Source organism: Schistocerca serialis, chromosome 5 (assembly GCF_023864345.2).
Source record: "Schistocerca serialis cubense isolate TAMUIC-IGC-003099 chromosome 5, iqSchSeri2.2, whole genome shotgun sequence".
Taxonomy (NCBI): domain Eukaryota; kingdom Metazoa; phylum Arthropoda; class Insecta; order Orthoptera; family Acrididae; genus Schistocerca; species Schistocerca serialis.
In genome coordinates this window covers 48,529,164-48,547,072 of record NC_064642.1, presented here as the reverse complement: position 1 = coordinate 48,547,072, position 17,909 = coordinate 48,529,164, and the positions used below count along the sequence as shown (strand labels likewise).

Sequence of the window (17,909 nt, the reverse complement as noted above, 5' to 3'; positions counted from 1 at the left end):
ACTTGGTATTAATTATTATTACGGAAAGTATAATTGGTGCATAAGAAATAAGGGAGTCATTAGCCATGAGGGATACCAAGCTGTTCCCAATACCGTTCCTTTTAGGTGTACGTCTTTTCTTCAAGGGAAAAGGCGAAGAAGGCACGCCTGGCGAACAGTGAAAAAAAATGGTTCAAAAGGCTCTGAGCACTATGGGACTTCTGAGGGCATCAGTCCCCTAGAACTTAGAACTACTTAAACCTAACTAACCTAAGGACATCACACACATCCATGCCCGAAGCAGGATTCGAACCTGGGACCGTAGCGGCCGCGCGATTCCAAACTGTAGCGCCTAGAACCGCTCGGCCACCCCGGCCGGCTGCGAACAGTGACTGACGACACAGAGATAACAGGTGGCTTTGTCGAATTTGGGGAACACCTTTTATGCGGAGAAACGTTTGCCACAGACAGACTGCACTGTGGGTAGTAGCCACTCGGCAGTAATAGTGAGTGGTTTTATGGTTTGGTGCACTCTTCAAGACATTACTACTGCGTGCTAACATAGCCAAGTATTGTTGGAAGACAAGGTTTATTAATGCTTCTGCGTTAAGAAAGCGTCTCTGATAGTTATTAGCCCTGGTTATAAGACTTACCAGGCTAAATCATGACGCTGCACAACTTGGCTCCAAGCAGTGTTAATACAGACAGCAATTACGACGCCATTGTCATATAACTGTACCCATACACGCGAAGAATTTGCAGAAGTGTTTTTGACACCATATCCTCAACTGCACTGCTGCTAACAAGACAAGCTACAAACTATTTATTAGTTGGTTTTGCCAAGGGCGTGCTTTTCCACAATGTAGAGAGATTTAGTTTCTGCAGCTTGTGACTGTTTAATTTGAATCACCCGTTTGAGTTTTCTCAATCCGCACACCAAAATTTATCAATGATTAGTGTAACAGCAGCATGAGTAATTTTCAGTAACTGAGTAAAATTAATTTACATCAAATCTTTTTCTTGAAGGTTCAACAGTTTCGTTTTTTGGGAAGACTTACAGTAACAAAAGAAAATCGATAAATATCTTGTCACTTTCATTTTGGTTTTCAGTACCGTGTTCTAACATCAGAACATAAATTAAATAACTGTTCCAAGTTGAAAGAACAGGTTTAACTTTCAAAATTCGTTCCATCAGAACGTGGTGACCGTGAATAGACTTGAATTTGCCGGAGGAACTGCTCTAGGTGAGTGTGCAAATGGTTCAAATGGCTCTGAGCACTATGGGACTTAACATCTGAGGTCATCAGTGTCATAGACCTTGAACTACTTACACATAACAAACCTAAGGACATCACACACATCCATGCCCGAGGCAGGATTCCAACCTGCGGCCGTAGCAGCAGCGCGGTTCCGGACTGAAACGCCTAGAACCGCTCGGCCGCAGCGGCCGGCTGGGTGAGTGTAGTTACGGTTCCTGTTCCAGTTGTGTATCCAGTATTTAGTGGAAAACAGTATCAGAACGATAATTCAAGGTAAGAAGCGAAGTGCGACAAATACTTTGTTGCTATATGTAACTACCCAGCAGTTTGTCTACTGAACGCTTCACAAGGAATTCGATAGCCAAATTAAAATTCAGTGAGGTAAATACGCGGTCAAGGTTAGTGAGAGCATTATCCTCTAACATAGTGTTCAGAGTGTTAATTTTGTTGACTATATTGGCGAGTCCGCATATTGACGCTACGGTAGACAAAGAAGGTCTTAGCAAGGTCATGCTGCTTCAGAGACGTGACCATGCTCTCGAAAAGACGAATGTAAAGTGAACACTGTTTTTTGAGAAGTAGACAGAGGGCGATAGCACCCTTATAACGAGATATTGAAGTTACTCCAGGAGGATTGCATCTAATATTGTTACAGTAAATTAGGAAAGTAGTGGTTCTTGGAGAATTCGAACTATTTAGCGAAGAAATAAAAGAAAAATTACACCACGACACGTATCAGTCATCAATAAAATACGTCCACTTTTTCTACAAAGTCCGAATAAAATAGTTTTGAAGATATCAGTGCTAACAAGTAACACCTTCAATTCTTTTCAGAACTAAAGAAGAAAGAAGAGATTTTCACTCCAGAATGAAATTCCAAACCCAAAGTTGAGGCGCGTCGCGAAATGTTATTGTCATGAGAGACATGAAATCTGTGCTATTTACAATACAGAAGCAAGACATCGTTGAAAGTGTCCCTCATGTAAGGCATATATGTGCCACTCAGAAAAAGAATTGTTTCCAACAATACCATTTTTATTAAGTAAAAAATGCTTATTGATGTCTGTACCGCTATGGCCTGGCGGTCTCTCGAACGCCTTTTCGAGAAAATGAAATAAAGGTCTCAAAACATATTCTTCTGGTTTCCTTCTACTTCAGCGATTTCCGACCTACTCTAATGACATAAAATGATCGAAAATTGCTAAAGTCAAAGAATTGTGGCTATAAGGATTAAAGAAAGAAAAGGGAGAAAGAGGGGAAAAAGTATGTTTCATGTGACGTCAGATAGTAATCGAAAGTCATGAGCCACTACTGCTTTGACGTAGTTGTGAATATCCAGTGAAATACCACAGTACCAATTGGTATGTAAAAGCCAACGTAATGCCCTCCGTTACATTATCGATGGGGCGATATTTAATGTCAGTCTTCAGCCGACATAGACAACAGCAATGGTTGCGAAGTTACCTACAGTTACATAACGACCTTGGGTTGCGGTCAAGCGCGTGGAGAGGGAAGGGGCAGGACGCGGAAGGAACAGAAGACTACCGTGTGACCTCTCGCCCGAACACAACTGGGGCAGAGGAAACACGAGTGCTTCCGCGCGTGGCAGGGGACGAGGATCGCGTGCGGCGCGTGACACCGGACATCGACTGCGCCTGCGAGGCTGGACACGCATGAGCGGCGGACAGGCCGGCGTCGCAGTTAGCCTAATTATCTACCGGGCAGGCCGATGTGCACACACGGACAACGCCCTGCTGCGTGACGTTACGCGCGTGGGGCAACACATACTGGTCACCTGACGCAAATGTGACGACTCTAGAGCGGCCAAGTAATTTTCCTCTCTCTCGCCTCCCCCTACCGAAAATCATCATCATCATCATCATCATTTAAGGCTGATTATGCCTTTCAGCGTTCAGTCTGGAGCATAGTCCCCTTATAAAATCCCTCCATGATCTCCTATTCAGTGCTAACATTGATGCCTCTTCTGATGTTAAGCCTATTACTTCAGAATCATTCTTAACCGAATCCAGGTACCTTCTCCTTGGTCTACGCCGACTCCTCCTACCCTCTACTGCTGAACCCATGAGTCTCTTGGGTAACCTTGCTTCTCCCATGTGTGTAACATGACTCCACCATCTAAGCCTGTTCGCCCTGACTGCTACATCTATAGAGTTCATTCCCAGTTTTTCTTTGATTTCCTCATTGTGGACACCCTCCTGCCATTGTTCCCATCTACTAGTACCTGCAATCATCCCAGCTACTTTCATATCCGTAACCTCAACCTTACTGATAAGGTAACCTGAATCCACCCAGCTTTCGCTCCCATACAACAAAGTTGGTCGAAAGATTGAACGGTGCACAGATAACTTAGTCTTCTTGCAGAAGAGAGTAGATCGTAGCTGAGCGCTCACTGCATTAGCTTTGCTACACCTCGCTGCCAGTTCTCTCACTATGTTGCCATCCTGTGAGAATATTCACCCTAAGTACTTGAAACCGTCCACCTGTTCTAACTTTGTTCCTCCTATTTGGCATTCAAGCCGTTTATATCTCTTTCCCACTGTCATTACTTTCGTTTTGGAGATGTTGATCTTCATACCACAGTCCTTACATTTCTAATCTAGCTCTGAAATATTACTTTGCAAACTTTCAATCGAATCTGCTATCACAACTAAGTCATCCGCATATTCGAGACTGCTTATTTTGTGTTCACATATCTTAATCTCACTCAGCCAGTTTATTGTTTTCAACATATGATCCATAAATAATATGAACAACAGTGGAGACAGGTTGCAGCCTTGTCTTACCCCTGAAACTACTCTGAACCATGAACTCAACTTACCGTCAACTCTAACTGCTCCCTGACTATCTATGTAAAGACCTTTAATTGCTTGCAAAAGTTTGCCTCCTATTCCATAATCTCGTAGAACAGACAATAACTTCCTTCTAGGCACCCGGTCATATGCCTTTTCTAGACCTATAAAGCATAGATACAATTCCCTGTTTCACTCGTAACACTTGTCCATTATTTGCCGTAAGCTAAAGATCTGATCCTGACAACCTCTAAGAGGCCTAAACCCACACTGATTTTCATCCAATTTGTCCTCAACTAATACTCGCACTTTCCTTTCAACAATACCCGAAAAGATTTTACCCACAACGCTGATTAAAGAGATACCTCTGTAGTTGTTACAATCTTTTCTGTTTCCATGTTTAAAGATTTGTGTGATTACTGCTTTCGTCCAGCCTGATGGAACCTGTCCCGACTCCCACGCCATTTCCATTATCCTGTGTAGCCATTTAAGACCTGACATTCCCTACCGAAAAAAAACAGAAGAAAAATCGTAACACCTGATTTACAGACATGTCCTAGAACTACATTTTGTCACTACAAATGTGTATTTCAGTTCTATTGTGGAGGCTCTGCCCAAATCCAAATAAAACTGAGGTAAGCGTATTCCACCTGAACAATCATGAGGCAAGACGAGAGTTACAAGTAACATTCTGCAATGAGCAATTGACGCACAACAGCCATCCAAAATATCTAGGAATCACTCTTGACCGGTCCCTGACCGATAAAAACCACCTAGAAATAGCCAGTCAAAAGATAAAAAATTGAAATAACATATTAAGAAAGCTGACTGGAACCTCCTGGGGAGCTCAAGCTAACACCCTACGCACCGCAGCACAATCTCTTGTTTACTCGGTGGCAGAATACTGCGCCCCAGTCTGGTACAAGAGCACACACACGAAGAAAACAGACGCCCAGCTTAATACCACCATGAGGATTGTCTCAGGAACTCTGCCATCAACTCCACTTCTCTGGCTTCATGCCCTTTGCAATATAGCTCCTCCCTCCCTCAGAAGGCAACAAGCAGCTATCCGAGAATGGAAGAAAATTAATGACCCCTCTGTCTCTGAAGATACAACTATCCGAAACATATTGGACCATCTACCAAGTACCTGCCTAAAATCCAGGAAACCTGTATGGGAAGACGAAGTCCTCATATTCCCAGAAAGGTACGACATAGCAGGGGAATAGAGGCAATACTGGTCGCTGAATAATCACCATCCTGTCATCACCGATTTTGATCCTTCGATACCGGTGGATGGAATGCAAACGCCCAGAAGAACTTGGTGCAGACTTAATCGTGTGAGGACTAACCACGGCAGGTGTAAGGCCATTTTCCACAAATGGAAACTCACTGATGACGCACGATTCGACTGTGGTGCAGAAGAACAAACAGTCCCTCACCAGATCTTCGAATGTCCTGCGAGCAGGTTTGAAGGAGAATGGAGGGATATCATGAATGCTACTCAACGTGCTGTTCAGTGGGAGACCTGAATAGATGTGGACTTGTAATAGCTGCAGCGGCTGTCTCCCTAATCTTTCGCATATTGTTGTTTGCAATCAATTATTTGATAATATATTTGTAATTCGTTTGTTATATTAATTAATACTTTGTGTGCAATTTTCCTCTGTAGATGCCATACGCTAAATAAATAAATAGTCCTATGTTATGAAGAAGATTTTATCTTCAACATTGTACAACACAGTTGTTTCCTGTTATCGAGGTGACGGATGTATTCGATACTGAAACTTCCTGGCAGATTAAAGCTGTATGCCGGACCGAGACTCGAGCCCCGAACCGTCATCTTTAGCAGGGAGCTACCTGAGCACAACTCATGAGCCGCCCTCACAGCTTTACTTCCGCCAATAGCTCATCTCCTACCTTCTAAACTTCACGGATGTTCTCCTACAAAACTTGTAGGACTAGCATTCCTAGAAGAAAGGATATTTATTTATTTATAATCACTTATTTAGTCTGATGAGATTAAGGCCTTAAGGCTCTCTCTTATATCTGACCAGGAATAATATATAAAAAAAATATTACATAACAATCACAATAATAAAAATCTGCATTATTAATAAAAATAATAGTTAGCAATAAACTAATAATGATGATAAAATAATGGAGGGATTGAGAATGATAGTAATTAGTTATTACATATTACAGTAATAATCATATTATTACAGTATTAATCATATTACAGTATTAATCTAATCTAATCTAATCTAATCACAACAAACTCAATAATAATAATTTGCATCATTAGTAAAAATAATAATTTGGAGAATTAATAATTATTATATAATAATAATAATTATTATTATTATTATACTAATGACATTATTAGTAACAATAATAATAAGATAATAATAAAATTTTGGAGGCGTTAAGTATAATACTGATTAGTTTAACACTTTTGAAGTCTTCTTTGGCATTACAAGATGTGGAAGGGACAATGAAAAGGAGAAGATTCAAATGAAAGTGACAATAGCTACTTCAACAGAAGTGAATTTCACTGGAGAATTCTTTGGACAAGGGGAGGGAAAATGTTGGGGGAGGGATGGTTGATGAAAGTGCGCTGCAAGATGAGATAGCTGTTGTGACGGAAGGTGAGTCTTCATCTGTCTTTTGAAGTTTGGGAGGATTTTAAGGGGAGTTGGAACGCCCTATCCCAACAATGTCAAATTTAGGGACTTGGCCTCCCTGTATTTCGGGAACCGCTGTAGCCATTGACATGAAACTTTTACAGGACATTAAAGTGTATGTTCTGAGTCTACTGAACTACAATTATTGAATTTCAGCCACTGCTTTCGCAAATACAATTTTTTAATTGTTAAAATTTGGTGTACTTTTTTGTACGTTATCATAAATAATTTTAATTATACATAACGTTATCTTCTCCTTTTAGGTCAGTAGACTCAGAATGTGTGTGTTATTACTCCCTGTAAATTATAATACTCTATTCGAAGATCTAGGGAAAACTGCAACAGAGAATGTAAATTTCCAGGAACGGCTTCTAAAGTTTCAAAAGACTGTAACTCAATTAATATATGCTTATTTTTTTATTTTTAGTCACTGAGAAGCACCCTGTACCATACTCTATATTATCCTTTTGATCTTTTGCCAAGTTCTTCTTCTTTCAGGACTCCTTAGTGGCCAACTGTGCTCCATACTCTGCTTTATCAATGCAAACCTTGTCCATCCGTTCAAGTTCTCTGATGAAGTTTGCTCCAGGATTAATTCTCATATGCTGTAGCACTTTCATGCTACCAATATTGCCATCATTAAAATAAATAACAGCATCACTGATTCCATACTTTAGTGTCTTCATTCCAAAAAAAAAACAATTTTTTGTAAGCGAGTCCATATAAGATTACTGAACCACGCATTGGGATTTTGAGTCTGACCATATAGACACTTCTTCAGTAATTCAGGATTTGCCAGGTCTCTGTAAACAGGTTTTATGATATCCATGACTGCTGCTGGGATGGAATGCTTATGGTTGTATGAACTGTTTGAGTACTGTGCATTGCAGTAATTGCACCATGAATTAGGTCCAGGAGGGCAAAGGTGGTGTACTGGCTTTTCATCAGTTGACAGTCTGTGGAAGAAGGTAGCCCATACTTCCTGCTTCATTTTCAACAAATCCTCAGTATTATTTCTAATGGCCATCCGACAATACTGCTGCAGTTCATCAGTCATTTTGTATGTCAGCCTGCCTCTCATGGTTTTACCATCAGAAAGTTTCTTGTCTCTCAGACTTTGTTTCAACTTCCTCAACCTGTTGCCCATCCTCTTCTGGACATGACCGACACTATTAACCTTTATAACAGAGCAATCCACAGCCTCCTGTATAAAAAATACCGATTTTATTAGATTTTGAAGTAATGCACGTAAAAATTTTACCATTTTCAACGGATGTAGATTATATTTAAAAAATAAAATAAAATACTTCCCATGTGAGTTTATAAGTGATATATATCATTTTATTCGGAAAATTGCAAATTTTATAATTAGATAAAAATCCGAAAATGTGAAAAAAGTTTCCGTTCTAACTCCCCTTAATTTCTCTAATATTTCGAGGAAAAGAGTTCCAAAGTCGGGGTCCTGATACAAAAAAACATGGCAGTGCTATGGAGCGGCGCAGAGCAGATTTTACTTTGCTGAGAACGAGTATTTCTGCTGTGTTGTTCAGATTGTAGTGTAAGAGTTGAAAATAAGTAGCAATCAATGCAATGACTGAGAATACGATACACCAAACACAGGGCATGGTAATCTCTGCGCTTATCGGCACTTAGTCATGAAAACAGTCAGGAGTGATATGGTCGAAATAGCGTACATCATATGTATCGAACACAAACATTCATCACCATTTACAGCAGATGTGAGCTCTCATACGAAAGTGCTTGGAGAATAGGATCACTATAATCAAGAATTGGGAGTATTAGGGACTCCACGAGTTTCGTTTTAAGCTCGAGACGAAATTGTGGAGACATAGCTTAGCCACAGCCTTCGGAATGTTTCCAGAAGGTATTTTTCACTCTGCAGCGAAGTGTGCGCTGATATGAAACTTCCCTGCTGATTAAAACTGTGCGCCGAATGAAAATTCATTTTGCACATATCCCCCAGGCTGTGTCTAAGGCGCGTCTTCGTAGTATCGTGTTTCTTGCAGGGGTGGTAGTCCTGAAAGTTTCGCAGGAGAACTTCTGTTAAGTTTGGGAAGTTGGAGATGAGGTACTGGCGGAAGTAAAGCTCTGGCGAGAGATTGTGAGTCGCGTTTGGGTAGCTCAGTCGATAGAGCGCTTGCACGCGAAAGGCAAAGGTCCCGAATTCGAGTCTCAGTCCGGCTCAGAGTTTTAATCTGCCAGGTAGTTTCATATCAGCACAAGCTCCGCTGCAGAGTGAAAAACTTCCTTCTGTATATTTATTTTATCGGATATCTGTAGTAGACTGTAACCATATATGCTCTATCTGCATCGGTATATTTTCATTTTTGAGTACGTACATGGGAACTTCAAAAAGTAAGTACACAATATTATTACAGACCCAGTAACTTTTATTAAACGCTGCACTACACTTCAGAGTTATACAGATATATGACACTGTTTTTCAACATTGTCACCATGTCTGTGATAAACAGAAAACAACAGTGGAAACTTCCTACAATTCGTTCCATAAAAATCCTCTCCTTGTTCACCGAGCCATTCAAGATTCGAGAACTGCTGAGTGGACGTCCTCATCCTTGGAAAATCTCCCCTCCCCCACGTTCCGCCTTCCCCCGCAGATGCTCTGTGTTCTATCAGCTTGCCAAAAAAATGGAAATGCATGGTACAATATCTAGACCTACCGATAAGCATCATCCACGTATGTGCGGCCTTGATCAAATTCGTAGCACCAATTTACTACTGCTGGGTGCGACAATGCATTTGGTCCAAGTACCGCAGGGATTCGCAGTGAACCTGTGTTCAATTTAGATGGTTTGCTTTAAATAATCGTAGTGTTTAGTTTAGTAGAGCTTTGGAGTATGTTTCCAGTTGCTGTGCCATTTCAGTTGCTCACTGCGCTGCACCTGTTTTTCTGTATCGAAACACCAAAAAATACAACACATCACTATGTAGTACGGTGTAGGAAACCCACTGATATTCTGAACAGTTTACAATCGTCTCGGAATGGATGAAAACTGGTCTTGCTTGGCTTCCAGGGGGATCTTATCCCATTATTCCTGCAAAATACTGTCAATTTCAGGTAATAAGATAGACTTAATAGCGATCGCGCACTGTAGTTCCCAAAGTATACCGCAGAGGTCCAATAATATTGAGATCTGGAGGCTGTGGTCGCCAGGAGAAATGCGATAATTCACCCTCGAGTTCACAAACCAAGTCCTGGACAATGCAAGACGTGTGAACAGGAGCGTTGTCGTCTTCAACACAGCATCAGCATTGGGGGAAAACATTGTACAATGGAATGTTCTTCATCAGTTCAAAATGCTCACGTAAGGCTTTGCAGTAATGTGACATTGCAGAGTAAGCATGTGGCCAATGGAATACCCAATGCAGCTACCCAAACCATCACCGAACCCTCGCCATGTTTTACTATTGGACATAAACTAGGTCAGAATTTGGAAACAGTGCGAAAGAATACTCATGCGACGAAATGACATCTTTCCATTGCTCCATAGGCCAGTTCTTATGGCTTCGGCAGCACCTTTCCCTGTTACGGGCATTTGCTGCACTAATGAGTGTTTCGGAAGTCGAGCTCGTCCTACGTACAGTTCTCTGCTTAAGGAGCTCCATTCGTGTTGTTTTGGTGCTGGCAGGGTTCAGGAGTGCGACATTCGGGTTTTCCGCATCTATTGTGCACTTATACTTCGTCACAATCCTCTTTAATGATTGTTTGTCGCGATCACTAAACGCACATTTCGTCCACCTTGCGACTTCACGGATGAGGTTTTCCGCTTCCCTCTATACGGTAAAAACTTCTACTCAGTGCCTCTTGAAACACCAGACGCTTCGAGTCCCTTGGCTACGGAAGCACCTAACATACAAGTACCAACAATTCGGCCACTTTAGAATTAGCTCCGACTGACACTTGCAACGTATTGACGACATTTCACGGGTGCTGTTCGTCTTGAAATACAACAGCGCAGTTTGCAGGCTCGGCTAGCAGTAGCGTTTTTGTTCAAGCATGCGTTTCTGACGATGTTTCCGTATTTTTTGTCGAACCCCCGTACACGTCCGCGGCTATGTCAGTGTGCGATTGCGCTCTTCGCTACAACACGTTTGCTACTGACAGCAAATGTATTGCCACACAAGTCCTGAACAGGTGGACAGCGTAACAATAAGACAATGGATCTCAACTCAGAAGCGTGAATCATGGGCAAAATGATAACAACAATATTATTTTTTCCGGTGCTTCCATTTAACCATAGACCACATATTTTCGGAATCATACTTTCCTGAGTTGCTATTTAATGAACGCAGCTCTCTTTGTATCAAGCAAACCAGTTAGGCTAGAAAATCCTACAATAAAACCAGCTAGGCCAGAAAATCCCACAATCACTGAGGATTCTTCTTCGAAGGACTGCCAAAATGTCCAACTCTGGTGTCCATGAATCCAGTCCAGGCAGCTGAAAAACGATGTTGGTCACGTTTTAGCGTACGTATATTATAGGTCCTTCGCAGTTACAGTGGTGCGTAAAACTTTCATTTCATCTAATAGACCATACAGTTATGGTCATAAGGTGAGAGAGCTTCGAGATTTACGGAGAAACATACGTCATTTATCTATGGACTAAATTGTGATGTAATATACTCTTCGCGAAACATGCCACAACCGTGGCTAAAATTTTTCTTGATGAATGAAAACGCTCCAGTTGCACATGACCAACACTTTATTTGTTTGAAATCGTACACAAGACCCGGATTTCAGGACGTAAATCTCATTTTCAGGCTCTATAAGAAAGGTAAACCAACAGAGATTCTTCATGGTTAATTAACATTAAAAGGTCGTATACAAATCTGAACAGCAGATCATACCTTTATTGCGTACAAGAAAGTCGTACCGGTCATGTAAAAAAATCCAGCAAATATTTATCAAGTAGCATGTGAGATCTCGTCCGGGTGAGGCATGAAAAGGTACTCTGATTGAACAAATACCAAACTAGGCAAACTGGGCCCAACCCAAAAAAACATAAATGTAACAACAAATAAGTAAAGGTTGCCAGCCTAATGTAACCTCTGAACCAACTGCGAACTACTAGAGATGTGGCTTGGGCTTAAGAAATTAAAATGAAGGCATGTAAATTTCTAGGTCCCAGGTTTAATACATAATACACACATTACGCCACCAGGTCATGAGGTGTATGCCTAGGGAGACGAACTGCAGTTAACAACCTGGCAACACAGGCGAGCGGCCCAGTATGCATGGAGATGGGCCGGCCTGTGTCATCCATCATGCAGTCCATCAGCTGGTCAGGCAGCAGCGGAGCACGCGTGAGTGATGCCTGGCTGCTGGAAAGCTGAGCTAGCTGTCCTGTAGGAATGGAGGATAGGGCAGCCGCTAGTGTCTTGGTGACTGGAAGCTGTAACGCTCTCGCCCGTGTGTTGGTTCGATCACTAAGTACACTGGCCAGTTGTCGAGCACCAAGACACAGGCTGCTCGGTGTCAATCACTTCCGTCGACTTTTCGCATTAGTTTTGCGAATTATATTTATAATTGAAATGAAAATCTTCTATCCGTGATAGGCACGTTTAGTTAATGTCATAAGAGTGGATTTACATCCTCCCAGTTAGCGAAGTTTTTTCATTATACCGTTATTATTACCAACTTTGAAAATATGCAGTAATAGAAAACAGGTAGATTTGCGAAGCAGTTAAAATAAAACAACATTCAATCTAGTCTAACAATGAGGACAATGTGTAAATGACCATACTACATAGTAGAAATAGAAAGTAAACTGACGAACCATTAATAATTTGCAGAGTTGCCTGTTACAAAAATAATAATCTTTTTAAGGATTTATATCTCATGAGGAAGATTTGGAGATGGTCCGGAATAAATATCATATTCTGTCAAACTTGCTTGACTGAGGTAATACTGAAGTGGAAACATTTAAATTGCATCGAAATTCTTAACTCCAAAATACACTACAATTGCAAAACTGATAACACCACCATTCATTTTGGATTTTTGCTCCAGTGAAGTAATACACAACACTCAAAAAACCTCTGCCAGAGAAAGAAATATTTGAAGACAAATTTGGCTAGAGAACTGCCATATCAACTTCCGAATCCAAGATTACCTCTACTTTCAAAGGCAAAAACTATACATTTCGTTTCTACATAAAACGACGATTACATAAATATTCAGTTACTTTATAGAAAGTACCACCATCACTTTTTATCATAAATATCGTAGTTTCCAGTTTGCCTGCGCAAGGATGTCAACATGTAAGCAGCTAATTGATACTGACGGTTTCCACCCACCATGTGAAGTCTCGTCTCAACAATATAGAAGCTATTTGGATGTGGTAATGAACAGACGTGATTGTAAAGTAAACTGTTTATTTAACATTATCATCGATTTTGAAGTGTATGACCGCAGTGAATAGAAGATAATCCGCAAGTGAATAAATGGATATCTCTATGAACATTTTACGGTCAGGATTTTTATTTCAATTCAGAGCTTATTAAAAATCTTGTCTATACCATAAAAGACGACTCTGGGATTTCTCGCAACAGATTATAGACTTGGAAAAGACCTGCAATTCACAATATAAGCGACGTTTCATTTGAACCATTTCGTCATTGTCGTAAATTCTGAGCTGGTTACGCTACCCTCTCGTTTAATGTGACTGCGTGTACAGACTCTTGCCGAGAATACCGAAGGTCATTTGAAAGTCAGGGAGCGCGTTGTCAAGCAACGGAATAACACAGACTTGAAGAGGCACCTCGGGAGCCCAACGGTGACTCGCAGCTGACAATACCAGCCTGCAGTCCCAGGGACTACTAAAACCGGACGTCCGGTGTTGTCTCGGTGTCCGGAAGTCTGTTGATTGTCTTCCCTGGACAGCAGGACTGGGGCGGCTTCTTGCACTGTGTGTGGACATAGCTCTTCGTATTTGCCAGTGCATTTTCTTTTCAAATCTGCCCTCTATACAGCCGACCTCGTCGTACTGTAAATGGAGCAGGCACACGTACTGCGAAGGAATAAAGGAAGGAAGACTGAGTTTAACGTCCCGTCGACATCGAGGTCATTAGAGGTGGAGTACAAGCTCGGATTGTGTCAGGGATGGAGAAATATACCGGCCGTGCCTTTTCAAAGGAACCATCCCGGCGTTTGCCTGGAGCGATTTAGGGGAATCACGGAAAACCTAAATCTGGATGGCCGCACCCGGGTTTCAACCGTTGTCTTGTCGAATGCGAGTCCAGTGTGTTAACCGCTGCGCCTCGTACAAGGAGGTAGCGTATATGGGCTGCGGGTCTGTGCAAAGTTCAGCATATTCTTGCACTATATAAATACGGAAATTCGGAACCACATTTTTTTGAAATGTTGTTAGTTGCTTAAACAAGTTTTCGAATCTTTTCAGGCTCATCTTCGGATGACGAACAGGATTTTACATGACTATTTCAAAGCGTATACTAGATGCTGGCCTGTGACATTATGGGTGGCTTTGTTATTACTGTCCCTCTATCAGCTTCCATTGCGATTGACAGTTCACAGCGCATCGCTCATTTTTCACAGGTTAAGAAACATAGCTGTGCAGCTGGTGCTTGTTACAAAGAACCAAGCGAAATATTCTATATAACGTACTTTTCTCATAGAAATTATTTGTTTTTCTCTGTATTTAACACAGTCGAAGTATGGGCAAATGCTTCAATGAAAACTGGAGTTAACATGACTTCCCAAAAATAAAATGAATTTGTAGTATATGCAGAGAATTGCAGCTGTTTATATGTATATGGGCAACAGCCATGCCGCAGTGGATACACCGGTTCCCGTGAGATCACCGAAGTTAAGCGCTGTTGGGCGTGGTCGGCACTTGGATGGGTGACCATCCGGGCCGCCATGCGCTGTTGCCATTTTTCGGGGTGCACTCAGCCTCGTGATGCCAACTGAGGAGTTACTCGACCGATTAGTAGCGGCTTCGGTCAAGAATACCATCATAACGCCCGGGAGAGCGGTGTGCTGAACCCACGCCCCACCTATCCGTATCCTCAATGAGGATGAAACGGCGGTCGGATGGTCCCGGTAGGCCACTCGTGGCATCAAGACGGAGTGCTTTATATGTATATGAACATTACTTTTGAAAACAACGTGAACAAAACTTCAAATTAACCGCTGTCTTATTTATATTGTTATACTACCATCGTCTCAAATATTAGTAAAACCATATTACGTTTATTGCAGCTAAAGCTAATATGTGTGTGAGTATTAATTTATTTCATTAATAGTAGGCTTGCATATTTATAACATAGTGCAGGATTTATTCTGTAGTAGGTTATTTATGTTGAAATCAGTGCACATTGGATGTAAAGAGAGGGTGGTATGGGGGAGTTGGTTGACTGATTAGCTGTTCTGGACTAGTAAGTCTTTGAAGTTCAGAAGAAACAGTTTGTTTCTCAGTCCCGTCTGTTCACTGAGTAGGTAGTCCGATGCTGTATTCGTTTTGGTAAAGATATCACTTCCTTAAAGCAGATCAAGTTTCATGCCTTTGTCGGGAAGTTGAAGTATTTGGAGGTTCTCTTCTGAGCTGTTTGTAGAATGAGTGTGTGGACTAGAAGTATGGCGAAAATTTAGTTGTTCAGGTTGTTGAGACGGACGACATCCAAAAGCTGTTTAAATCTTGTTGTGAAGCTTCTGCCAGCTTGTGCAATGCAGAAGCTAGGACATGAGTTGCAAATGAGTTCCTACACATCTAATTTTTGATACTGTTGCGTTGTGGTTTTGGTTCTATGAATAACGTTTGTAAGTAGGCTGTTTAGGTTCTTATATTGGTAACGCCACGTAGCGCTCTGTATGAAAATCACTGGCTGTGCTGTGTGCAGTCTGTGGCAAGTTTGCATTGTTGTCTGCCATTGTAGTGTTGGGCAGCTGGATGTGAACAGCGCGTAGCGTTGCGCAGTTGGAGGTGAGCCGCCAGCAGTGGTGGATGTGGGGAGAGAAATGGCGGAGCTTTGAAATTTGTAAGACTGGATGTCATGAACTGCTATGTATATTATGATTTTTCAACACTATTAAGGTAAATACATTGTTTGTTCTCTATTAAAATCTTTCATTTGCTAACTATGCCTATCAGTAGTTAGTGCCTTCCGTAGTTTGAATCTTTTATTTAGCTGGCAGTAGTGGCGCTCGCTGTATTGCAGTAGTTCAAGTAACCAAGATTTTTGTGAGGTAAGTGATTTGTGAAAGGTATAGGTTAATATTAGTCAGGATCATTCTTTTGTAGGGATTTTTGAAAGTCAGATTGCGTTGCGCTAAAAATATTGTGTGTCAGTTTAAGCACAGTCTTGTATAATTTTTCTAAGGGGACGTTTCACGTTGTTCTGTATTTTGTTGTTGGAGATGTTGTACGTGTAGAAAAGGTTGGCAATTTGGTTTGAAGTCATCCCTAGGAAAGACAGTCTTAAAAACATGGTATTCCTATTTGTGGATAGTTCATCAACGATTGGTTGGTTTAATTTTGATGTATGGATTAGTGCATCTATTATAGCAGGATGGTAATCCCAAAAGTAAGGTCTCCTATTTTTTTATAAGTACATAGACCTGTTTATTTCTACAGTGGTTTACATCGGTTTAAAGCTTGAACATTTAGCTTTTTTCCACATAATCACCATTTCTGTCGCTGCATTTTTGTAGACGCTGTGGCAGTTTTTGTATGCCGCTGTCACAGCAGCTCGCCGCCAAGCTGTTCAGAAAGTTATGAACCTCTTCTTTCACCTCTTCGTGATAATAGAGGGCTACAGTCGTAATGTGTGAGATGTGAATCATTCCGACAGATTTGGGTCTCCTTATGGGTGGGGACAAAAATGCAAAAAGTTTTTGTAGATGTTCGGTGTATGGGAAAACTCCACTTTTGAAGAAATGTTGCTCAGGGGACTGATGGATAAGACGAATGCAGAAACTACCAGTCCCAGTGCTACAACGGTAGTTCTGACAGGCAGCAATACAGGCAAGAAAACGAAGAAATTAGTCCGGAACGACGAAAGATAAGGAAGTAAGGGTGTTCATTTTGCCACTTTTGCAAGAAACAGGGGGAGGTGTATGGAGGAAAAGGAAGGATCAGTGTACGCCAAATCCAAAATATTTATTGTGTGGAGTATTTCCGTGCTGCAATGAAAATAAAAATATTTTGGTGAATTCCACGTAGTAAGTGCTTAATTACCCTCCAAATGACTGATTTCTAACACAAACACATTCTAACACATTTCGGTTCGTTATTAGGGGAAACTGCTGCGCTGAGACGCGTTGGTGTGCAAGCAACTGGAGCGCCACACAGACCTCAAAAGTACCACCCTTGCCAAATGGTAAAAAAAGTTCAGACACCTGAAAAGAATTCACTATTTTTCTCTTACTATTTGCGAGACGGAAAGCGAAAAGTGACCTCTTACCAGAGAAGTAAAATTTTTAACAAGCAGAAATTTTCGATAATGTCTGAAATATCCGTTTGTGTGTGTGTGTGTGTGTGTGTGTGTGTGTGTGTTTGTATGTATGTATTATGATAATTTACGTCATTCTGAACACGTTCGCATCGATTTGAAAGTTGTTTGAATCCAACAGGAGTCAACAACAGCACTGAAAGCCTTCAGTCTTCTGAAACTCACTTGTAATGGGGAAATAACACCGGCACGACAAGAGTCTCCTTTTGATAATCTCCCAGTTGTCTATGTAATGCTTCGCAAAACAACACCACCTAAAATTTCAGAGGCGTTTTAAGGAGGTCAGAGTAGCTTTCTATAAAAGAAGACCAATTTGTGATTATAATGATGCCAAGCAAGACGCGTCATCCCTTTTTATATATTTGCAGTTGGCCATAAGACAGAATAAAAACACCAATAGTCTGCCTCCCGCCAACCAAAAAATAAAAAAAAGAAGCAGGATTCACTAATTTCTCTCATTTTGTGGTCAATTTTCTTGGTTTTAAATTACGTACACTATAATGTGCTGTAGGTCTGAAGGGATTAACCACATAGTGTAATGTTAACTTAAAATAACTCTGTCCCATTTGACGAACGTCATTTTAAGGGTAATATATTTGTAAAATTTGCTTCTTAAACATGTCAAATTAAACAATTATGATAAAGTGAAACTTTAAAACGCCTTA

General features: G+C 41.1%; 1 protein-coding gene and 1 pseudogene across 3 annotated transcripts in view; one reads left to right on the top strand and one right to left on the bottom strand.

Annotated features, from left to right (window-relative positions):
* The window catches only part of LOC126481214 (band 7 protein AGAP004871), a 552,309-nt gene that overhangs the window by 305,098 nt on the left and 229,302 nt on the right, over window positions 1–17,909 (bottom strand). The gene's annotated exons all lie outside the window — the stretch shown is intronic.
* LOC126482530 (5S ribosomal RNA) lies at window positions 14,550–14,667 on the top strand (annotated as a pseudogene).